The 23,980-nt window shown below is 40.8% G+C and overlaps 1 long non-coding RNA gene across 1 annotated transcript; it reads left to right on the top strand.

Annotated features, from left to right (window-relative positions):
* Positions 1–3,852: 3,852 nt before the first annotated feature.
* Positions 3,853–16,854, top strand: LOC136292220 (uncharacterized). Its single transcript, XR_010721859.1, has 3 exons — positions 3,853–4,013; positions 14,589–14,910; positions 16,795–16,854. It is a non-coding gene; the product is annotated as an uncharacterized lncRNA (long non-coding RNA).
* Positions 16,855–23,980: the final 7,126 nt, after the last annotated feature.

Below are 23,980 nucleotides of genomic sequence, written 5' to 3'. Positions count from 1 at the left end.
ACACACTTGACTTTAAAAAGTGCAGAATGGATTTAGAAGAGAGTTTAGGGTGCATGAAAAATAGCCCACTGTCTACTAAAAAACCTCTGGTTTTGAATATAATTAAAACACAACTTGAACAAGTACTATTTTACAAATAGAAGAATTGTAATTCAGAACAAACAGCAACAAGACTGTTGTGTACAAATAAGAAGAAAAGAGCAAGGAAGCAAAAAAAAAAGTGTTGTATGGTAGAGATAGGACATAGATCAAGGATGATCTAGATGCAGCTTTAAATGAGAATTTGGCCTCATTTTGCAAGATGGATCAAGGCAATATAAATAATGGCAACAGGGATAAAAGATTATCAAAACTAAGATGGAAGCAAAGCTCAAGAAATTTAATATATCCAGGTTGGGAGACTCAGAGATGAAAGGCAGAAGTTACATTAATGATTAATGATAAGCTTTCCAGTTCAAAGATACTTCTAGCTGATAAAAAAGTCACTACACCAGTGTTAACAGTATCCTTAAGTCACTATGCTTCAACTCAGTGTTTAGGAAAGGGGAATTTCATCTGGAATATATGAAGGGAAGAGTCACAAAACCCCATATTGATGCAGAACTGGCCTCATTTGCTATCACATGCACGTTTTTAAGTGTTAGCTTTCTTCCTTCTCTGCCCTTCTAATGCTCCTTCTGTAGTTTCCTACGTGAAGAGATTCTCTCTGTTTTAAAAAGGTTGGGATGGGAGGTTGTGGGGTTTTCATTTGGTTTGAGGTTGTTTTTTTTTAAGCTAAATATTAGTAATGTTAATTTTTCTTGCCTTTTCACCCCTTATAAACACTTAAATTCATACACACTATAGCATCTCACACTTTCCAAGCCCACTCAGGGGGTTGATGGCTTATCTTAGGACATGGGTGGCAAAATAGGAGAAGGAGGTTGCACTGACAGAGCAATCAATGTCTGGAACAGTTTCTCATGGAGAGATGTCTGAGCAAGACTCAAGGCTGTAAGGATGAGCTTGGTAAGATTAAGAGAGGGGGTGGCCCACATTTCCCATACAGAGAGCTATAAAGGACAGAAACCATGATTTTCTGTGTGTTACTGATGTGGCAATCCAGGTGCTATTGTCAGTGTCTGGCCTTTGCCATCTGCAAAGTGAAGGCTCACCTTGGTCCTTCCCAATTTGATAATGCAACACTCAAAAAAAGTTCAAATTTTAATTCCCCAAGCTGCTTCAGCTCATGTTTTTTTTTAATCTCTTATCCAGCATACTCAATTACAGTAAAGAAATCCCTCTTAGCAAGAATACACTGCTAGTGTTGGACTCAGTTATGTGATTGTCCAGCACCTCTCTGCATCTTTGGCCCCTCATTTCTGTGTGGCACAGTCTGGTCCAGACCAGTTCCCACTGGGAAACACCAGTTCTGAAAATCTCGGGGAATTTTGTCTGGCCTCCTAAAGAGCTTCTCTCCTCCCTAACATCACCTCTAGCAGAGTGCAGGAGCTAATAATATCCCTCTGCTTCTGTAATATTGCATTTCCTCCTCCTTAACTTTTACTGGTTCCATTACCAGCTGCTCCTTTGCCTCTGCCACATGACCGAGTGTCAAAAGAAGCCATAAATCAGCCTATGGTGAAATTGGTGCCTTCTCCCCTTCTGAGGGACTGCAATTTCAAATACAGCTTCTAAACATACTTTATGATTTAATTATTTTAGTTTAAAAACCTTTTATGGAAAAGCTTTTTTTAAGAGACAAGACAAACCTAGCTCTTCTTGGAGAAAGCTTGTACTGAGATTTCCTCAAGCAAGTCGCAGCCACTGGTTGGCACAAGAGGGACAAAGGCACAGTTCCTAATGAGGGATGTGCTGGCGACCACAGCTTCAGCCATGACAACCAAAACCCTTCCCTGGTGCTGTTGTGCTCATAAGAACATGCTTGTTGGAGAGCTGGAGCTTCCAACAATTTCCTCCTTCAATTGCCATTTCTAATAAAACACAAATTATCAATATTAGTGTTCATGGCATCCTAATAAAAATGCAGCGATTGCACATTCAAAGTGAACAAAGTGTATGATTATGAATGTATGATATATGATTTACTCTTGTCAAATTGACAAAATGTTTCTCTATATATATTTACAGTGAAATGCTTTGTCGAGATAGTTTCCTGAAATATTTTCTCGGCAATGGTGATTAGGTTTCAAGCATTAGATGGAAATAATGAACAATTAACCAAGAGGAAACAAAATAGAGCTAAATATTTTTTTTTAATTCAGCAGCTAATTTAGAACAACTGAAATTTAAGCTGCTTGCATTCATCTAGGAAATACTAACAGGAGTAACTATTTGCTCTGTGCTAGCACCCCGTCTTTGGTTTCACATGGATGATAATCCAGGCTGCTTTTGCCTTAGGAGCCAGGAGTTATGTTTCCCACTGACCTTCTACAGAGCCTTCCAAAAATAGGGAACTGGGAGAGGGATGGCAACAAGCGCCCATGGAGTGCTGGTGGCTTTTCCTGCTTTGCACCAGGGTTGAGAGGATTTCAGCTTTCATTTTCTTAAATGCTTTTTCACCATTTCTCTATAAAGATGGCCATGAAACACTAACTAATGGAAGTCAAATGCATTTCCCCTCCTTTCTGTTAAACGACTTCTGTTAAATTTCTCTTCTAAAGAAATTACTTTAATATACTGTCACAAATCGTCCTTGATGGCATTTAGGAGCTGTCAGCTAAAAAGAGTCTTCTTTTTAGGTATTTGCTTTCTCAGGGTACATATAAAATTTCTGCCATGTGATGACTTAAAGTCTGATGACATTCATAGAATGCACAAAGTGTAAAAATGAAGTGATTGATATACTGCAGTCTTCCTGCCCTTTGAAAAAATAGAGTCAACACCTACACAGCAAGGCCAGGACACAATGAACTAATATTTCATAAAATAAATTAATAAAAACTTGTGTGGTATCCCCCCTTTTAGAGTTCCTTTCAGATAGAAGAAAAGTAGAAATACAGACAAGTTATTCATTTTTAAGATGACTTTTAACCCCTACTACTTGTTTTCAGTTCTTGACGAAAAGACCAAATAGCAGCACACTTTTGATTCTAGCAGAACACAAAACCCCAAACAGCTCCCTGTTGCAATGCATGAAAAGCAAAAGCCTTTCACATGGAATACTGCAATAAATTCATCTTGGTAAGTGACACTAGTTTACAAAGTTATCCATATCTACTTTTGGGAATGAAAAAATGTCCCAAGGTCTTTGACAGCACATTTTCCATTTATCACACATTCTGTTTTATCACATTTTTCACAAGTTCCACAATACGCTTTTTGCCAAAGCACAATAGACTTTTTTCAGGAGGAAATATTAATTGTTTTAATTGTTTGGAATTTCATACCCTGTGCAGGTGTGAAAGGCGCCAGTGACTATTCCTCCAAGTGGTGTACATTTCAGTGCTAAAACACCACTAATTATCCAGGAATAAATTATACTTTCCCCTTATTCTTAAAAAAAACCTAAAACAACCCCCAAGCGTACACATCCCCCCACCCAGTCCCGCAGGGCTTTTGTGTAGCATTGCTGGTTTTATATGGTGAATTTCAAATTCTTATTCCCACAAAGAAATTTTCACAAGCAATTTTATTCAGATAGCTGCTGTGTTAAGACATTTTCAGATTTATAGACCCATTCCACCCCAAATATAATGGATTTAAATAACATAACCATTAAGAGCTTGAAAATAAGATTCAAGGCACTAAGAACTACTTAGAAGTCATAGTTCAGCTACAGCACAGCAGTCTGTGGAAATCTTGGTTTTTAGATCCTCATTAAAGTGTGCCTATGTTTTCTCCTACAGACTCACACAATAAAGTCTTGAACAATGCTGAAATCATCCGCACTGCAGGCTGGCTTGGCACAACAGATGAGATACCTAAAAGAAACCTTGCCTGGAGATGGGGGGACGTTTTTACCCTGCTGTGCATCACAGAATTCCTAGAGCTGAATTTACATTATTTTGGTGGTGAGTTTCCCTGCAGAGGCACACAGCAATCTCCAGCTGATAAAGCAATCATTTAATCCCTGGGTAAAGAAAAACAACGTTCTGAATGCTGTTTTAAATGCCACCCAAGGATACAGGAGTTTAAATGGTAACTTGGTGTGTGAGCTTGACCAAGAGCCCCACAAGTGCCACAAAGTGAACAAGAGCAGATGTCTTTGCACTGACAAGCTACAAACAGAAGACCTGACAAGAGATAATTCCCTGAGGCTCACTTGAGCATTGTCTCTGCTCACCCTTTGCAAATGCACATATCAGAGTTCCCTTTGTTAATATCATGGTGGCAGTAGGTGACAGCAGATATTTGTTATTGCTATATCAGGCTTTTTTGTGTTCATAAGCAAAAATATCAGATGAGCATGATGATAGCACTTTTTATTTCCTCTACTATCCCACCCCAAACTGTGAGCACAGAATATTGTAAAGATCTAGAGGCTCAAGCTCATTTTATACATAAAATGCTATATAACATAGCCAGTCTCCGTCCTGTTCACCTACTCAAAAAAAAAAGTTTGAAACTATTTTATAGAGGAACTGAAATGAAAGAATTTTCTTCCTCAAATACTCAAATATTTTGGGTAACTGAAGCTATAGTTTGGATGTGTAGGTACAAGATCAGAAAAGCTAAGGCAGAGATGGAATAGGACTTGCCAAAGGATGTGAAGAATAACAAGAAGGGATTCTATAAGTACGTAGGTCAGAAAGGAAAGGCCAAGGAGGGTGTACAGGATTGGATTGGTAAGAGAAGAGAGAACTGGTGATAACAGATATGGAGAAGGCTGAGGTACTCAATGAATCCTTTGCCTCAGTCTTCACTGGCAGTCAGGCTTCCCAATCTCTGAAGGGATTCTGCCCCTCTACTGTGCCCTCATGCAACCCCACCTGGAGAAAGAGCCTGTTAGATAGGTCTAGAGCAGAGCCACCAAGGTGATCAGAGGATTGGAGCACTGCTGATGTGAAACTGGGCTGAGAGGTTTTCAGCCTGGAGAAGAGACAGCTCCAGGGAGACCTCATTGTGGCCTTCCAGTACTAAAAGAGAGGTTATGGAAGAAAGCAAAGCAGCTTTTACATGAGGAAATAGTGACAAGACAAGGGGGAATGGTTTTGAACTGAAAGAGGGCAGATTTAGGGTAGATTTTAAGAAAAAGCTCTTTACTGTGAGGGTGGTGAGGTTGGAAGATGTTGCCCAGAGAAGCTGTGGATGCTCCGTCCCTGGAAGTGTTCAAGGCCAGCCTGGACAGGGCTTTGAGCAGCCTGGCCTAGTTGAAGGTGTTCCTGACCAGGGGGTTGGAATGAGATGATTTTTAACGTCCCTTCCAACCCAAATGGTTCTATGATTTTCCTCTCAAATTCCCCTAAAACTATTGCTGCTTTTGAGGGTGCATGGAATAAAAGTTCTCCTATCATTTATGGAAATTATTTCTTAGCTGCCTCAATCATCTTATGTGAGCTACCAATGCACAAGTTTTTCCAGTAACAATATATATGCTAAATACCAGCTGTCTCTGAATTCTACCCAGAGGTGTTGATCAGACATAGGGCGAAAGGTACCAGCCTGGGTGAGCAATACAGGCTGTCAGTAGGAAAAAAAGGCAGTATTACAAAGATGACAAGAGGGGCCTGGTTCTTTGCTAATTTGTTTACAGGCACATGCAGAGATTCCTATTACAGACAAATTTGCATTTAAATCACTATTTAGTGATTTACTTCCTTGCCTAGCATTTATCAAAACTTTACAGAAAACCACCTTCTTGTTCTGAGAAGAAAACCCCCTAAATCAAACCAACCAACCAACAGCAAAAAAAAACCTCACAAAAAACCAAACGAAAAAGCAAAACACCCCCACCTGCCCCCCCCTCAAACCCCCAACCCCAAACCAAAAAACCACACACACAAAAAACCCCCAAAGGCTATTTTGGTTCAAATTATCTTTTGTTAATTATCTTTTTTTAACATTCTGGCAAGGCAATTTTCTGCATTTTCTCAAAACTTTTTGGACGAAGATTGTACCAATTTATTTTATTCAGACATGGAAAGTATTGGTACCAACAAGTTACATATAAACATCAGGGCCCATAAAGGTATTTCAAGCTGATGAAAAAGCATCACTTCAAAATTAAAACTAACAACTGATTTAATTTAATTTTCTGCCCAAAATAAACTTAAGCACACAATATCAGGGCATGCAAGAATGCAGCTTTGGAAGAACCTTAATCTGAGCAGAGGATGAGACTCCCAGGGGATTTTTGCATGAGGAGTCACTGACAGCATGTGAGGGATAACTTCATGTGTGCTCACAAGTCAGTGAAATATTTGGCCTTGGTGAAACATGAAAACAACAGAGCGTGATCCACAAATAGTCTAACTGGCAGCATCTCACAAATGATGCAGTCTATATGTGTGCTCAATGTCAAGAAATTATTAAATTTGTTGTATTTTTATATATGCAATCATCTGTAACTGTCTTAAAACAAAGCACCCAGACCAGCCCATTTCCTAACAGAGGGACCTGTCACATTCTGCACTGCTTCTGTGACAGTGTTTGATGACAGGACAATCTTGAGTTTAAAAAGAGCAAGAAAATTTTCTGTCAATTCCTTGGTGTTACTGGTACCACCTAACAGGACACAACAAAAGTCTTGCCTAACAAAAGCTGCATAGTTTTAATTAAGTTTGCAGAGTTAACAGAAGCCCAGCTCCTGTCCACCCACTAGGAATGATTCCACCAACAGAAGTCACCTTTTCAATTTTCCAAGGTTGGTGCAATAACTTGAGTTTCCATCACCATATTATGCTTTCACAGAGTTTCACCAACTTACGTCTCCTCATTACAGTATTATAAAAACAGTGGCCAATACTGACATTATTAAAAGATGAAAGGCCATTCTTTTGCACAGATAGCTGCAGCACTTCAGACAACTCTGCAATGATACAGTGGATCTAGACCAGTTTTTCTTCCAGGTCTTCTCAAACCCTTCACCCAAGCACTGGGCCAAACCCTGCCCTGCACCTCCAGCCATGGATTCAGCACATTGGTCCTGGAGCCAGGGGACCTCGCAAGCTGCAAACCATCACGAGCTGTCAGCAACGTCCACAAATCTCACAGACATCTGTGGCTTATCAAGCCAGCAGCATTTTTCCTACATTAATCTCCACTAGGCCTGCCCCAGCTTTCATTTCAAAAGACTTGGCATGGTATCATCAAAAAAAAAAAAAAAAGAAAAAAAAAAAAAAAAAAGAAAAGAAAGAACAAAAAAATTAAAAAATTGCTCGATTTCTTGAGATGCAGCTGGTTAGGAGCACCGCCTTTGAAATGTGAGCACATTGCAGATGTGGACATGCTCACTGCAGGCAGCCTCCAGCACAGGGGACAGCACTAATGACTGCAAAAGGCTTTTAGAAGCTGCCTTTGGGTGATCCCTCCCCTTCTTTTGGAGGAGTTTGGGGAGTGCTTTAAGTAGCTGCTGTGCTGGGGGGTTCATCTGGATACAGTGCATTTGTGTTGAACACTCTCCACCAGCCACTGGTTCTCCCAGCAGCTCTCAAAAACCTGCTGGGGCTTCCCAGTGCTGGCTTTGCAGATGGTGGCCAGGTTAAGGCAACAGCCTTCACTGCTGTTGTGGTGGAAACCCAGGAAACTGCTCGACCACACTGCACCTGTGCACCTTGGATGCCTCACCACACTGCTCATCATCCTTCCCACAACCTGAAGGATCTCTTATAACCTTTTCATAAAAATCTTAGGGCATGATCAGTAATTAACACTCATTTTCTTTGCACAGCCAAAAAATATCAGCACAACAAAAGCCCAGCCACCAGTGTCCCAGTTTACCTGAGCATACCTTTCAATGCTCCTATAGAGTGCAGTGGGGCAGGTAAATTGTCATCCTTATGGGTCTAAAAGCACAGAATCAGGGGTGGCTGTGCTCCACACAGATGAAAAAAGAAAAGGAGTAATGGTGTTTATAGTTACAGCCCATTTTCAGCTCCAGCTGTCTCAAAGCAGAGTGACATAAAACATATAAGTTCATTATATTTCACAAGAGGATATCCATATCCTTTCATATCACATTAAAAATGTCAAAATATCTTTCTGTCCAGAGCATGTATGCCAGGAAAAGGTCAGAGCAGCATTTTCAGTGTTGAGCACGTGGTGCTCGTCACTAGACCAAGTCTTCTCTGCCATGAACATCTCAAACTGAGTTATCAACTCAAGATATCCTTCCCTCTACAGAGGGATGCAATTAAAAGCAGAACACGTAACATTTCTCAGGTCAAGAGAATGTTAAAAATTGAATTTCTACTTTCTCCAGAAATTCAAGAAAATAAGTTCATTGTTAGTATTTTCAAGAAAAGAACTGGTAGCTCACTGACCTCTTTACAGTGGTCTATATATGTTCCAGAAAAGATTTTATTGCATTGTGAATTTGAAATTACTCACTTAAAGCAGCTTGGGAGCAGCTTTCAGTATCACTGCTCAATGGCTCTGTCAAATGAATGGGACACCAAGATGCTTGAGTCTTCATGTAGGCAGGAAAAATTGTGACTAAAAAGGAAGTAACTTAAAATATCTTTTCAAATGAAACTTCACAGCCAACTCATCCTAGTCCTGAAGAAGCTGAGAATTTATAGCTTGCTTACTATCTTGAGACAGGGCTGTAGTTAGATGTTGGAGTCCCATCAACTTTGACATAGGAATTTGTTACATTCAGAGACCAGGAATTTAATAAAAACAGGGTTTCATTAAGAGGACTGCCAGAAACACTCATCCAGTATCTCAGGGAAACTCTGGTCTTGCCTCACTAATCATTAGCAGTCACAAAATATAACTCCACACCAATTATCTGATGAGCAATCTGAAAAACATTCTTTCAGCCAGTCATATTTCTTTAAAAAATAGAATTTTTTATGTAACCAATGTGATGAAGACTCAGAAAGACATGAAATTTCATCCCTCTACCTCTACACTAAGTTTAGAATGTCCCATCACTTCTGTGTGACTTCTACAAAGCAGAAGAAAGCCTAGGGACACTGGGATGAGTGTCCCAGGGATCACAGAACCATTTAGGTTGGAAAAGACCCCATAGATCAACAAGTCCAACCTTTGACTCATCACCACCTTGTCAACTAGACCCTGGCACTAAATGCCACATCCAGTGGCACTGAACACCTCCAGGGATGGCAATTCCACCACCTACCTGGAGAGTCCATTCCAATGCCAGACAACTCCTGAAAAAATTTCTCCTGATTATCAGGATCATGCATTCTTCTCCAAGTTCCATACTGCAAACCCAGGTTTTCAAATCTGATGATAACTCTTACATTTCATTTTCTGTCACAAGAAAAAGAAAGATATTTCTAAATTAAAGATGTTTCTCCTCTCAGCTAAGTTGATAACTCCCCAGCGATAAACCCCAGCAGACATCTTATACTTAAGAGAAAAATTTGAAAGAATGACACCAAAATCAGTACAGTTACATTAATACAAACACTAAGACCAACCTTTTCACTCCACTTGTAACACTTTCCTTTCTGTCATCTACTGTAAATCTCTTTGGAGCTATGGAGATCCATTTCTCCATGTCCAGATTACCAGCCTGTAATGAAAATGTAATAGCAGTTTGTATCTATTGACAAAACATCACTGAGGCCACCTTTACAATTCCAGGGGCAAACCCTTGAACCATCAATCATTTCTCTGGTTTCATCTTTAAAGGAAGTTGGGAACGTCAAAGAACATAGTTTCCCATTTAATGTGAAGCAAAATGCAACTCCATAGGAAGACACTTGACTGCTCTTATCTGAGAGGTATTTTTCTTTTCCTTTAAATGTTTTCCCCATGCTACCTCATCTTGACCTATTTTTTTTATCTCAAACACTGTTATTCCTAATGTGTTTGTCAACTAGAGATGAGACTGCCACTCTTTCTGATGCCCATCCATGTCCAGCCGTAATGGTCTATCAGCTGTTTGCCATGGAGCCATGTCTGTTTCTTATTTTAAATAGTCTTATCCATACAAACAGGGAACATTGCTTGTCTTGTTCCTGTTGCAATCAGATTTATAGAAACATAGAATCTGCTGAGTTGGAAGGGACCCACTGGAAGCATTGAGTCCAACTCTTGGCCCTGGTCAGGACACCCTGAGACTCCCCCTGTGTGTCCCAGAACCTTTTCCAAATGCTTCTTGAACTCTGTCAGGCTGGTGCTGTGACCACTGCCCTGGGCAGCATGTTTCAGTGCCCAGCCACCCTCTGGGTAAAGAACCTTTTCCTGATATCCACCCTGAAAATTCCCTGACCACTTCATGCCATTTCCTCAAGCTCCCTCCTATACATATATTGTATACATAAAGTACATATTTGGATCGTGAGTTAGTTAATTTCATCAAGCTCTCATGAAATTTGAGCATTTCAAGTTGAAATGGTATTGAGTGCTCAGGGTTTAAAAGCCTCCCCACTTACCAGCAGCTTCTGTCTCCCAGTGCTCAGACCCCTGAGCCCTAGAGTGGCTTGTCAGCTTTCCTTGGCTCAGGGTTTGTCTGCCACCAGCTAAACCACAGAAAAACAGAACGCATTTCCTTTACACCTCATCTGTTCTCAGGCTTGGGTTTAAGTCACGTTTTTATGGTTTTTTGCTTCTTGCTCACAGTAGTTTTTGCATACAAATCAGGAGGGTTGTTAAGCTGTTAGGCTTGTGCTTCCCCCAGGCTTCAATTGAACTGATAGCAGCTTTGGGGGTAATACAAGTGTTTGCTTCCACAGCAGTATTTTAGAGCACTCCTCATTATGTCAAGTAATGCTTTTCAGCCCTACTGCCCTCTCACTACTCAGAGCACTTTACTGACATCACTGCTGTAAGCCTGATGTCACCAATCCCCTCCTGTACAAACCCAAGAGTTACACATTTCCTTTAAATGCCCCAGGCCCTTTGATGCCTCTTTGCTGCCTCTTTGCTGTTCTTGCCAGTCATGGCCTGGTTTGGAAAGGACCTTAAAGATCATGTAGCCTCAAAGCCCTGCTGTGGGAAGAAACACCTTCCACCAGACCAGGTTGCTCAGAACCCCATCCAACCTGACCCTGAGCACTTCCAGAGATGGAGCACCCACAGCTTCTCTGGGCAGCCTCTACCTCACCAGTCTCACAGTAAGGAATTTCTTTCTAATATCTCATCTAAACCTGCTCTCTTTCAATTGAAGTTGTTACCCTTTGTCCTGTCACTTACAGGCTCAAGTTTATAATTTTTCTGTTTTTATTTTTTTGTGTCTCCTACGTGTTGCCCCCTTTTTTTCACTAAAGCTTTTAATCAATTAAAACCAGTGAAGAACACTTCCATTGTTAGCTGCTTCCCACCCCAAAAAGTTCTCTTTCCCCACATCCTATTGCAAGAGACAGAGAATACCCAACACCACCAAGAACAGTGTGGGTCAACTTCAAAGCAGGCTCCTATTGACACACTAATTCCCTGTCACCTCAGAGATTTCATCTGCCAGTTTCTTCAATAAGTAGGCTCTGCCAGCAAAGAGGTGAAATTATTGTTTTAATATTAGCCTTCCTTTTATCTTTGAAAAGGAGCATTTGTTTTGGCACTATCAAGACAAACCTTAATAAACTGACTGGCAAACAGTGTGTTTAGCAATGAAAATGATACCCGGACAGGGATTATAATGTAAGCAATAAAAGGGAATAGAGAGATTTAGGAAAGGATGTGATTTATAATGACTTTAAGGAGGATAAGCTTCTACATCTGTGATTGCTTGATTCTATAATATTTTAATTGATTATCAGAGCTAACAGGTTTATTTTTTCATGTGAATAAAAGCTGTTTTACTTCAGCTTTTGTTAGCATTTATTTTACAGCCTATATTAACATGGATATATTTTCATAAATTTTGGCTTCATCATGTTGTACTCATTCCTTAGGCTTAGAAACCTAAATTAGCTTGGGCTGGAGGAGGGAGCTAGGAAAGCTTGTGGTTACACCTGTTACTCTGCATACTAGTGGAGGGGGTTTTTGGGATTTTAGATGAAAAACAGTATCACTCTGCACTGACTCACCATTCTTTTCTTTACTCTCTGCTGACAGGTCCCCTAGCAGTTACCACTCTCCCTTTCTGGCTGGTTTTCAGCCATGCTGACAAATTCAAGACAAACACAAACAATTCAGGGAGGCCCCTGAAGCCGTTCAATGTACATTTTCTGCACCCCACTGAAGGCAATGGGTACTAAGCTGGTAACTCCCCCTCCATGCCTTTTCTGAAACAAGTTAGGGCTGGTCGTTATTTATTTCTCTATAAACTAATCATTCTCTCACCAACTCAAAATTCAGGGAAGCCTTTAGGTGCTGGTAAACACGTACATTTTTTTAAACAGGTACAGAAACTCACAGTGCTGCTCATCTTGGGTTGCTCTTACACCGTGGTTTAAATCGCATTTACAAAAAAGGTGGGATTTGACGATATTTGAATAAAAATTCTATTATTTATGGACTATATTATTGATAGTTATTTGCTAAAAGGGTTCAGGAGTGAGGAGGGAGCACATCCTGAGTTGTACCTGCTTGTGAATATTAGGCACCTGTTTCTGAGGTTTTCAAGGAAATTTTTAGCTTTTGTACAGTCCCCCAGCCTCATTCAGTATTTGGGGATGGAGGCAATACATCAGAACAATTATGATTGGATTCTATGATCTTTAAGGGCTTTTCCAATCTACATGGCTCCATGTCTCTACAAAGTTTTGGGGTTCCTGAAGGTACTAGTCAGGATGAGATAAAACAAATCCTGGGACAGCCCCTGGGGAAGAGGCAGAAATAGGTGAAACGTCAATGGCTTTAAGCAAAAACAGTCGAAGAAAGAATTTTCTGTCACTCAAAAAAACCTAAACCAAACAAAAAAAAAAACCCACCAAAAAACCCCACCACCCCAAAAAAACCAACAAAAAACCAAGCCCAAACAAAAAACAACTCTATAAGAAAGCTTTTAAATCTAAACAGCAATGACATTTTGAAAAACTGACATTTGAAAGCTCTTACCTCTTTTTACAAAAAATTCAATTCTTCATAGCACTGTATTTGCTTGAAAATTACATTAATCCCATTCATTTCCTAGTTGGATTTTATAACTAAGATTTTAATAATTTTTTTATTCTCTTATGAAGTTTCCATAAAACTTCAGTGTAGTTTCTCCATAGAAAGCCTGGGAAATCAAAAACTTAAAGTAAAATTTACCTCACTTGATTCAAATGGCTGTGTAAGAGCAAACTCATTTTGGGAAAAAAAATAGCATAAAAATCAAGGTCTACTTGTAGATGGTAAACTTACCATGTAGATGGTAAACTTTCTCTAAGCAGTGTGCAGTGCAGATATCCTGAATGAATAAGTAAAATACAGGTTCAGGTCAGAAGGGTTCAAATTTCCACTGTGAAAGCAAGAAAACCTGAATATCTAAGTCTAAAAATTATTTCAGTGACATTTGTACATGTAGACCAGCCATTATATCTGTCAACATTTAACAGAAAAATTAACTACACTCTTAAAATTTAAGACAAAACAAATGCTTCGTTTTCCCTCCCTACAAATCTTTCAACAATTACTGTTCTATTTCAAAGGAAAACAAGTAAAGCTTTACTTTTGAAGCATGCATTTTATGTGCATATATGCAAAACATTTGCTTTTATTTGAACTGTTGGGGAAGAAAAAAAAAAGATGAGCCTTTAACTGGCCACTGCAGCAGATATTTCTAAGGGAGTAAATATCAAATTAAAATGAAGGCCATCCCATAATATGTTGTTCAGCTCAGAGTGGAATCTGGCCCTGTGAAGATCAGTGGGGCTTTTGCAAGTTTCATCTGTACTGGACACGAGCAGGTCACCTTGCTTCTGGCCCAAGGCAGACCTGTATTTTTAGTGTTCTGCAGTGCCAGTTTTACCTTTCAACACTTGATGGAGCAGTTTCCCTGGATTTCCGTTTTGCTTGGGTCCTGCTCCCAACCTTCCTGCTACCTCAATCCATCACCAGCATTTCCTACCAGCTTGATGCTGTGAAAAAAACCTAGCCCAAACTGAGAGACTTGTAGAAAAGCATCCTACCAAGTGTCACCTTACACAAAAAAAGAAAGTCAGGAGCTTAACATTCAATTCCTTACATTCATATTGCTAATTTTTTAAAAAATGCTGCAATTTTCTGTTAAGTGAAGCCATTACAATCTACTCTGACACAAGGAGAATAAATAATACGATTCCCTCAGGCACATGCTTCAATTCTTGGGGTGTCCTGTGCAGGGCCAGGGGTTGGCCTCAATCCTGATGGGTCCCTTCCAACTCAGCCTATTCTGTGATTAAGCAGGGATTTGGAGAACAGGCCTTAGGGCTTTGTTCTGGAACGTCTTCCAGAAAAGAAATTGGCTGGCTGGCAGACAGTATCAGGTATGGCCAGCATTCTCCAAAGGAGACTGAAATTTGCTCTTGTCTCAGTATAAGACCAGACCTCAGCATGGGTTTCCCTGCTTGTGTCAACATTGTCAAAAATCTGTTTCTCTTTCACAGAAAACTTCGGAGGAAAATAAAGAAAAAAACCCCCAAAACTACACAGCCAAAGGAATGGACCAATCTGATTTGGCAAAAAGCACGCTTCACACCTACCTCATGAAATAAGCTCTCCACTTCATTAAAGATATACAGTTACAAGCTACCACAGAAATAAAGATACAGGACATTGTTCTGAAGGCTTTAAAAATCCTCTGTAATCAATATACTGGCAAAATACAACTTCAGCAGCAGCAGTTCAGTATCTGGCTTACTTACTAATCTTTTAATCTTGTCTGCTACAACCAAGCTGAGAGTGCCAACAAATGCCATGCCATAAAAGGTGGGTATTCTCACATACTTTCCTATGGTTTGCATGATTAGAGCTTAATTCTATCAATCACAAACTTCCTCTGAAAATGGGGTTTGGGCAAATTGTCAAGATTTCATGAGCACACTTGGGAACCGTAGTCTTTGGCTGAGAAGCATCCTTTTAAGCATAACATGAGTCAAAGTTGCTTCTTCCCTTTTCTGTTTGCGAATTTCAGCACTGTCCCTTTGTGAAAAGTGATTCTTACTCTGTATTTTTAATGTAAGATTTCGCACAGCCCTAATGGTAAAAGGTGACAGAGCTGATGCCATGGGTGACCTCCAGCTTCCAACCAAGCAGTCCAGGAACTGGGGGGGCACACATAGGAGATTGCAGACTGCTCAGTGAGATCTGTTTTAAAGAAAGCTGCTGCAAGTGTCTCATAGACTTGTGCTGCAAGGTATTGATTACTATTTTGATTAAGAGAAAGACATCCTAAGAACAGACTACTGTCAGTTCACACCTCAGTGGTCAAGTCAAAACTTCTTATATTTCCACTGGCGTGGACACTCAAAAGGTAAAAAAAAGTCAGGGACAAAAAAACAACAACAACAACAAATCCTGACCAAACAAATATCAAGAAAACCCACCAAACCAAACCCTAAAAACCTCTGCTTTGATCCCATTTGATACAATTGTAAAGGTCAAACAAGAATGCACAAGACGAGCAGGAGAGGAAGGAGGGGGGGAAGATAAAAAGGCAACCCTAACATGAATGCAGAGCTGCTGAAATTAGAGTATTTGGAAATAAAAGTCAGAGAGCCTTCCTTGTATCAGTGTTTTAGCCTGGCCCCTGGACCAAGTCCCTGACTGGCATAAATCACAGCAGCTTTTGCTGTATTTATAGCAGATGGGACCTGGCACTGCAGCCGTGCAGAACCGCAGGTCTGTGCATGTGCAGTTCCTAACGAGCGCATGGCCCAGCAGGGTACAGCAGCAAACCTCACGTACTATCCCAGTGGCAAAAATTGCTCCCTACTTCTTCCTAAACCACTGTAGTCAAGAGGCCAGGCTAACCTGGAGAAAACATATCACTTCTTCCCCTGCCTATTTCTCCTACAGCTCTGGCACTGCAGGCTTGCAAGGACACCTTCTGAACATTACAAATCACTCCTGCTCAGGAGGATTAAAGGGTTTCTTCTTCATGGTGTGATCAAGACTACAGGAACATTTGATCCCCATCACTCCAGGGCTTGACTGGGCATAATGTGATCAACCCTACTCCTGTTAAGGTGGAAAACACCCTACAATCTTGCTTAGCCCATGTGCTTTGTCAATTAGCATTAAAATAAAAGAATTAAAAAAACCCCAAACAAACCCCACCTTGTGGGGGAAACAGATCAGTGAAGTTTAATGCAAGAAAAGTGAGTCTCTTTCCCCAAGGCTCTCCAAACCTCATCAGGACAACAGCAACACAGACCTTTGAAACTACTTGGCTTAAAGGGTTGTAGTGAAACTAAAGCCCAAGGCCACACTCGGGGAGTACACCCTGTCCCAGCCTGGGGCAGGAGGGCACCAACGCACAGGCTCCCCTCACACTCTACATCCTAAAATTCCTGTGGTCATAACCCAAACTGAAGCGCTCCCAGCTTCACAACCTGACTTTTTGTGGTACTTTTCCTGTGTTGTTAGTGGATTTCTCCTTTCCAAGTAGAAACAGCTTTCAAGCTCATTACTGAGCAAGACCTTATCTGAAAGGAGCTGCTGTCCCTCAGGAACGTAGTGGAAAATATGAAGCCACAATGAAAGTTATATCTGGAAACTTCCCATGTGAGGAGCTTAAACTTTGTTATGGTCAATATGCTGCTTCTGTTCAGCAGCAACCTTGGCAGTTACAGGTTTTTTTTTTTTTCCCAGAAATCAAGTCCTGTATTGCTATGTGACAAAAGTAAATAATGACTCATTAAATGATCCTAAGAAGAAAAACTGAAGGCTTGCTCCTCTCAAAGGTATTTGCACTGGGAAATTTGATAATGTCACCAACCACAGCAGCAAACATTACTTGAAGGTTTTCTCCCTTCGCTGAGCCAGCCAGGAGCATGCTGAAACCCCTGGTCTCTGTGGTTGTGCAGTCACCTTCACGACAAGGCTTTGTTTTTCCATCCTCAAAGACTGATACACAGAAAGTTATATGTCAAAAGGGCAGTGTGAAGAATTAGAAGCAGTGTCACTGCTGGTGTTCTCAGCGCCAGGCACACTGTGTTTCAGAGACTAACTCTGTCACTGGAATCCTTATTTCAATTCTACTTGAGTTTAGCTAAATACTCCAAACCCAACTCCTTCAAGACCCATTCACAGCCCTTGTGCTAAACTAAAAACTCATGCAAGACTCCCAAAGGCAAGAGGCAGGTTCATTTAACAAAAGCAGGAGACCACAATACAGACAGTGTGATATGGGAAGTCAGTGTGAAACCCCTGATACTCCACCATGCAAGCAGGGACTTGAAGCCAACTCCAAAGGCATATTTGGATTTAAATAAGTTATTCTTCCCCTCCATTTCACAGCAGCTAAGGCATCAGCACTGGCACAGGCAATTTGTTTATGCCTCGTAAGTTACCTATCCAGAGAACATTGTCTTGGCTGGGGTTTTGATGGGGGAGAGGAAAGAATGAGTTGTCTTTCATTTGCAACCATCGCCCTGGCACTGTAGAACCTCTGCAACAATGGCCTCTCCTTGGCAACCTCCAGCACGTACAGAAATGGTGCCATGATCTTTGATAGAGACTAGAGAAGCAAAATTCAAATCTATTAGATTGAAAGCTAGGTAAGTGCCATATAAGAACAAATGAATCCCTTTTATGCATTTGTACAGCAAAGATCTGTAGTAAATTCATACCTGGAACTTTAGTTTATTAGATGTAGCTGTCTACAGTAATGAGGATATTCATTCTTATTTGCAGTTTGACTCTCAACTATTGAGATTTACAATTTTTTTAATACATTTTCATCCAAGTATATATAATTAAATCAGATACAATCTTGCTACAATAATTTCTTCACAGTATAGGTTCATAACTACCTTTTTCTTTTAATGGTCTTATCTTTCCATGTGGACTCCTTGAGTACCTCTGGGATCACTGGGTGCTCCCCAGCACTGGCTGCCACTGCCAGGAACTCCCTGCACACTCCTGGCTATCCCAGCCCCAGCTTGTACTCCTGAAATAAAGCTGGGATGCATCAGCTTTAGGGCAGCACTCACCATCCTCTCTAGTCTTCATCTGACAATAAGCTGTGGCTGGGTCTGTTGTAGAGGAAAAATACCCACTGAAGAGGAGGATCTATCTGCCCAGAGAGGGATGATGCTTCATGTGCAAGACTGGGCTACTGGTCATCCTGAAATCAGTAGAAGCAAATGGATCCTCTTTAACTGCTTACCACACACTGCTCTGAGCTTGGATAATTTTCACCAGGTTCAAAAACTCTACCTTTATCCAACTTCCACAAAATATACTGGAAATGCTGTGCCATTATCAGTGGGTTAAGGAGTCCATTTTGTGGCAGTTCCACAGTCTCAGCTTTTTGCTTTTTTTTTTTTTAGATCTGCATGAAAATACTCAAGATATTTTAGTTCCCTTTAAGATGAGTAAAACCAACTCCTCCTGAAGCGTGTCTGGTGGAGGCCACTAAAGTCATCAGAGGGGTGAAGCAGCTCTCATGTGACAAAACACTGGCAGTGTTCAAGGCCAGGTTGGATGGGGCACTAAGCAACCTGTCCTGGTGAAAGGTGAATGGAACATGATGACCTTTAAAGTCCTTTCCAACACAAGCCATTCCGTGATGACTGTGAAGTATTTAAGAAAAAACCTGAAAGGAAAACCTATAATCTTATCAGAGACTGCTTTGGCTAGAAATACCTCATCAGGAAAGGTTAGCCCAAAGCACGGGGCTTTCTCTGTCACAAACCCTACCAGAGGTGCTATTAAATGTTACCAACTGATCTTTCAGGTGAGTAATCCCTAAATTTCATCTGCAATCCCTAACTTTCATCTGCAGCTGGCTGTGTGAGTGGATTTTTGCTGAGCAGCTCGGGTGTGCCCCTGCACTGCCCTACTCCCAGTAAGCTGCTGTCCACTGTGGCATAAGGGAAACTGGCTCGGCCCACAGTGGGGTGGAACTATTTTAGGTAGTAATGTCTGATACCAGAGAAGCATGAAATTCAGTCCTATCATAGCTGAAATGCCTAAACCCCCCCCCTTTAAAGAAAAAAGCTATTGCAAAACCCTCCCAGGGGCTTACAGACTGAACTCTGGAAGTCAGTCTCAAGTTGTAAACCAGTAAAAATTGTGTATCTCACAATGTGCTAACACAAAAATGAAACAAAATACATCTACCCACTGCTACAGTCACACAGAATTTTATCTGTTGTTTGAAGAGTTGTAGAGATGAGTTGCAGAGATGAATTTTCAGGCCTGCATTCTCAGACCCATTGTTGTGCACAAAAAAGCAGCCCACTCAACAACAACATGCAATCAGTAGCCAGAGGGTTTATACACAGCAGAGAAGACACTGAGGAGAAAATGCACTGTCACACACACCTGTAAACATACAGCCCTTCCAAGACAAAAACTAGGGCCAAGGAATCTCGCTGATTTGGCTTTAGTCTAATGCTGAAACATAAGGGATTCCATCTGGAGAAGTTAAACACAACTAAAAACACGGAGAGTGGAAGAATAAGTTCTGCAATTGCTCTTCATGTTACATTCATCACCCCACATAAACAGTGAAAAAACCCTGTACTGTGGAATGCTTAAAGCTTTTGTCTGCTGACTTCCCCACAAACAATTTTCATTTCCCCAAGAAAGCCACAGACAATGCAATCAAGGGAAGCCCGGGTTAGGCACACCAGGACCAAGAAGGAAAAAGTGATTTGCTCAGTGGTGACAAACCCCCACTCAAGTGATCCACAACAACAGCCTTTGAACCCCCTCATCAACAGCATTTCCACAGTGCCTGGAGAGCGGGATGCCTCCTGCCTGCCTGAAGGCAGCGACAGACAGCCATAAAGGAGGTGACCATGGCCCTGACACCCCAAAGGATTCCTTTTCCCTGGTGCAAAGCCAGAGAGGCACCTCTTCCCTAAGCTCCTCTGCACTTTGCTTATGTCATAAGCTTTAGGAAGAGACCATCTCAAGGCCAAGGCAGGCACAAAATCAGATTGGGTGTGTCTGTTGGGTTTTGATTGGTTGATTTTGGGGTTTGTTTGTTTGGGGGGGTTTTTAGTCCTTTTCTCCAGATTCTTGGATCATTTCTCCTGATTTAATACAAAATTTTAGCACTCTGTGTCATGAGTTATTAGCACACTCAACCCTTGCATAACAGCATAAGCAGTCTTTACACCAGCCAACTAATTTTCTTAATGGGTGTACTAAAACACCTGATTAACTGCATTTTTTTTTCACTGTAAATAAGTCATAAAAATATAATTGAAGCCCTTTTTCCAGAGGTGGTATTCAGCTGATGTTACTAATCATAATTTGCTGCACCTTTCTGTTGCATGCAGAATGCTTGGTCAATGTAACTCGATAGTTGTGGAGGAAAGGGCAGGCCCTTCACTGGGGTAAGTTGTCAGAAATCCACTGGAAAATGAAAAACTGCAGCAAGACACCAGCTGAGCATTTTTCTTTAGATACGGCTGCAGCCGTAAGATGCAGAAGTCATTTTGCTGGATTTTATCTTTATATTTGTATGATGACATTCCCCATCTTAAAAATCGTAACACAAAAAACTCCACAAAAAAACCTAAACAAATGAAAACCCCATCCCACAAAAAAACAAACACAAGTGGACTAGGCAAATTTTGGTACATTGTTGAGAAGCAGTGAATTGCCATGGCTCAGCAGATATTTGGCAAATATGTTCAGGCACAATTCAGAGTAAGAGGGAAAGCTAGTCCCATCTCTCAGGACAGACTTTTACTCCCATTTAGAACCTGAGTTGTGAACTAGTGAAAGAACAGGCCTGAAAATTACACAGCCACTTCAGAAGTGAGGAATATCACTTCCTGTGTGCTTATCCTTCCTCTGAGAAGCTTAAATGATGTCTAACATCAGGAGACATGTTTGCAAAGGCAGTAGCAGAGGACAAAAGCATTTTTTTTAACTCCAGGTTGCTAGAACACTTGCATACTAAAACAAAGATGTGAAAAAAGTTGTCACACACATGTAACACTGCTTGTCCTGCTCAAATACAAAATATCTTAGTTTAAAACTTGTATTCCTCTTGGACATGATTCAGAAAGGCAAAAATGCAAGCAATTACCAATGAGAAAGGATTTTTTTCTGGATATTACGGTCCTGAGTTGAGGTTTCTTGTTATTCCACTTATGAAAATAGCAACACTACGGACTATAACTGAGGCATAAATTAAAGCCAGGTTAAGGCAGTGACATACCACGCTGTGTTTTAAAAACCTTTTTGTCTTGTTTGCCATTTCCTCCCATTTCTCTCTTGTAAGTGTTCAAAGCCTGAACCTGGCAAGCAGCTCATTCCTCTAATGCCCAGCATTTACCCTCCTCACCACATCCAGGTGTCAAAGGCAAATGCACAAATGCTGCCAGCAGAAAAGCAGAATGCACAGCTCCAAGGATAAATGTTTTTCACAACAGGAACCTATCATTCTGCTGTCCATGTTCTGTGTCTGGTATTTTTGGGACTTTCAAATGTCCAATGATTCATGGAGGAACAATATAAAACTGTTCTTCAAAAAGGATAAAGCAAAGTGTATCTAAGTACTGGTGGCACCTACCTATCCAGTAAGAGGTCAGGGGAATACCTTGTCAGATGCTACACACACACACACACACATACTCCCTTTACATTACTTATGAATGAAGAAGCCCTGGTTTAAAAAAGCAAGAGCAGCTGTTCAGCTGAACACTGGGGTCTTTGAAAGTTATGTGACATCTTTAGAAGGGAAAAAACTATAGCTCTAATCACAAAAATGTGTTGCTTATTTAAGTGATGAAACAGAGGAAAGAGTTGAAGGATCATTATTTTATTTTTTTTAAATGACCATGACTAATGCGAGTCCTCTTTGGTTACTTGCCACTGAAACATCAGAGTGTAAAAATATCACCCACCTATTTGGTGCCTTTTGGAATAAGTTACTGTGCTTGTGCCACACTATAAATAATGGTATTAGTGGCAGGGAGTCCAACCATCTAATACAAGCAGATCCCCAGCACTCTACTTGTCTGAGCAAGCAACTGCTTCAACTCCACACATCTCTTAAAAGAGCAACTGTTGGCCACTAAATCTCACAGTCATACTTTTAGATTGTGCTTTGTCTGGGGATTTTTATTAATTTATTTTTCATATTTATGACAGTTTCTGCTTTTCAAGAATGCCTAGGGACGCACAATCTCCTTTTAGAGTTAGGGTTTCCTTAACTATTTCCTGCAGGCTACACCCTGGCTTTCTACTTGTGTTTTCTTTCATAATATCCTTGTAACTGGATCATAGGTAGAAATAATTAATACATGTAGAAATAATTTACAATGCCAACTCCATAATAAGAAAGCCTCTAGGGGCTTGTCACTATAAGCACAACCAGTTCAAGATCTACAAACCCAGGAAACGTTGAAAACCCCACTTTAGAAACTGTTCCTTCCCAGTTCTTTGGCAGTGGGAAGAAGATCAAGGTTTTAAAAGTACCCTGCATAGCCTATATTTAACTTGGCGGCATGTTTAACTGAGAAATTACCTAAATTGAAATTGATAACATTTTAATGATTTTCAATGTTTACTTGACGCAGCCAGATCCTTCTCTCCATCTGGGAAGATATGTTCAGTGAGGGCTTTTTGGCCCTCAGGGCACTGCTGTACTGCTCTGAAGCACAGAATACCTCCAGAAACTATGGAGCCCTTGGAAGCATAGCACATGCAGTTGCATAAAACCCACTTTAGTGGCACTCCGCATCACTCCTTGGGTGAAGCTGGATTGTCGTGGGCCAAAAGAGCACCCTACAGCCAGATGTGTTTTACGGACTTCCTCCTCTGGTCCTGCAAGGGTTTTTTTCTAACTGCACATGGAGTACAGGCCCAGTAAAACCAGGACCTTTGATGATTTTTGAGTCTGTATTTTATCTCCCCTGCCTCCATGCCAAGAAGCTATATGACGTCATTTTAGTTAAAAGCCTTAAGAAAACAGAAATGCAAACAAACATTTTCACCATGTTGTCTGTTAACTGCTGCTTGGCTATCTTAATCTGGCACAATGATCTTTGTCTGAGATCTGTTCAGAAGAGCTAATGTAACAGAGTTTTACCCCTTGAAGTTTTAATTAAAGAAAAAAACAGCAACTTCTCATTCTTGTTTCACATCTTTCCTTCATGGGGTGAAGGTTGCCATGAATTGTTTCCAGCCCCATTCTTACACATCAGAATTCAGTTTGAAGCCTTGCTCCAGTGCAAAGACTTCACCCTCTCAGTCATCAGCTCCTCATCCAGCAGCACTGCCTGGTTTCTTTTTTTGCTCAGAAATGCTTTGGCCTACAGCACTGCATGGAGCATGTAATATCCAAGTACTGAGGGGATTTTCAAGGATCTAACAAATATGGCAGCTGCAAGGAACTGTTTCTGGGTTCATACCAGTGTTTGTTCTCTCATTAACACCTAGAAATAGAAGTGTTTGAAGATATGATGAAGCATGTGAAGGGAATTCTCCTCGTCCATGTGCTGGACCTGCTATCTCATCGAGTCATTCTGGGTGGAAGGGACTATTAAAGCTCATCTAGCCCAATCCTGCTGTAATAAGCAGGGACATTTTCAATTAGATCAGGTTGCTCAGAGCCCCATCCAATTTGACCTTGAATGTTTCAAGGGATGAGGCATCTATCACCTCTCTGGGAAATCTGTTCCAGTGTTTCATCACCATAAAAAAAAGTCTTCCTTATATCCATCTGAGCCTACTCCATTTCAGTTTAAAATCATTACTCCTTGTCCTTCACCTTAACTTTGTCACTTCAGCCCAGCACATCAAGCCAAGAGCATGCAAAGTGTCAGTTCATGCAAAAAACACCACCATGGCAACAAATACTATCGTT

This window comes from Chamaea fasciata, unplaced genomic scaffold (assembly GCF_029207755.1).
Source record: "Chamaea fasciata isolate MVZ Bird 193981 ecotype frontalis unplaced genomic scaffold, bChaFas1.0.hap1 SCAF_7, whole genome shotgun sequence".
Classification (NCBI taxonomy): domain Eukaryota; kingdom Metazoa; phylum Chordata; class Aves; order Passeriformes; family Sylviidae; genus Chamaea; species Chamaea fasciata.
This window is presented reverse-complemented; position numbering and strand designations above follow the sequence as displayed.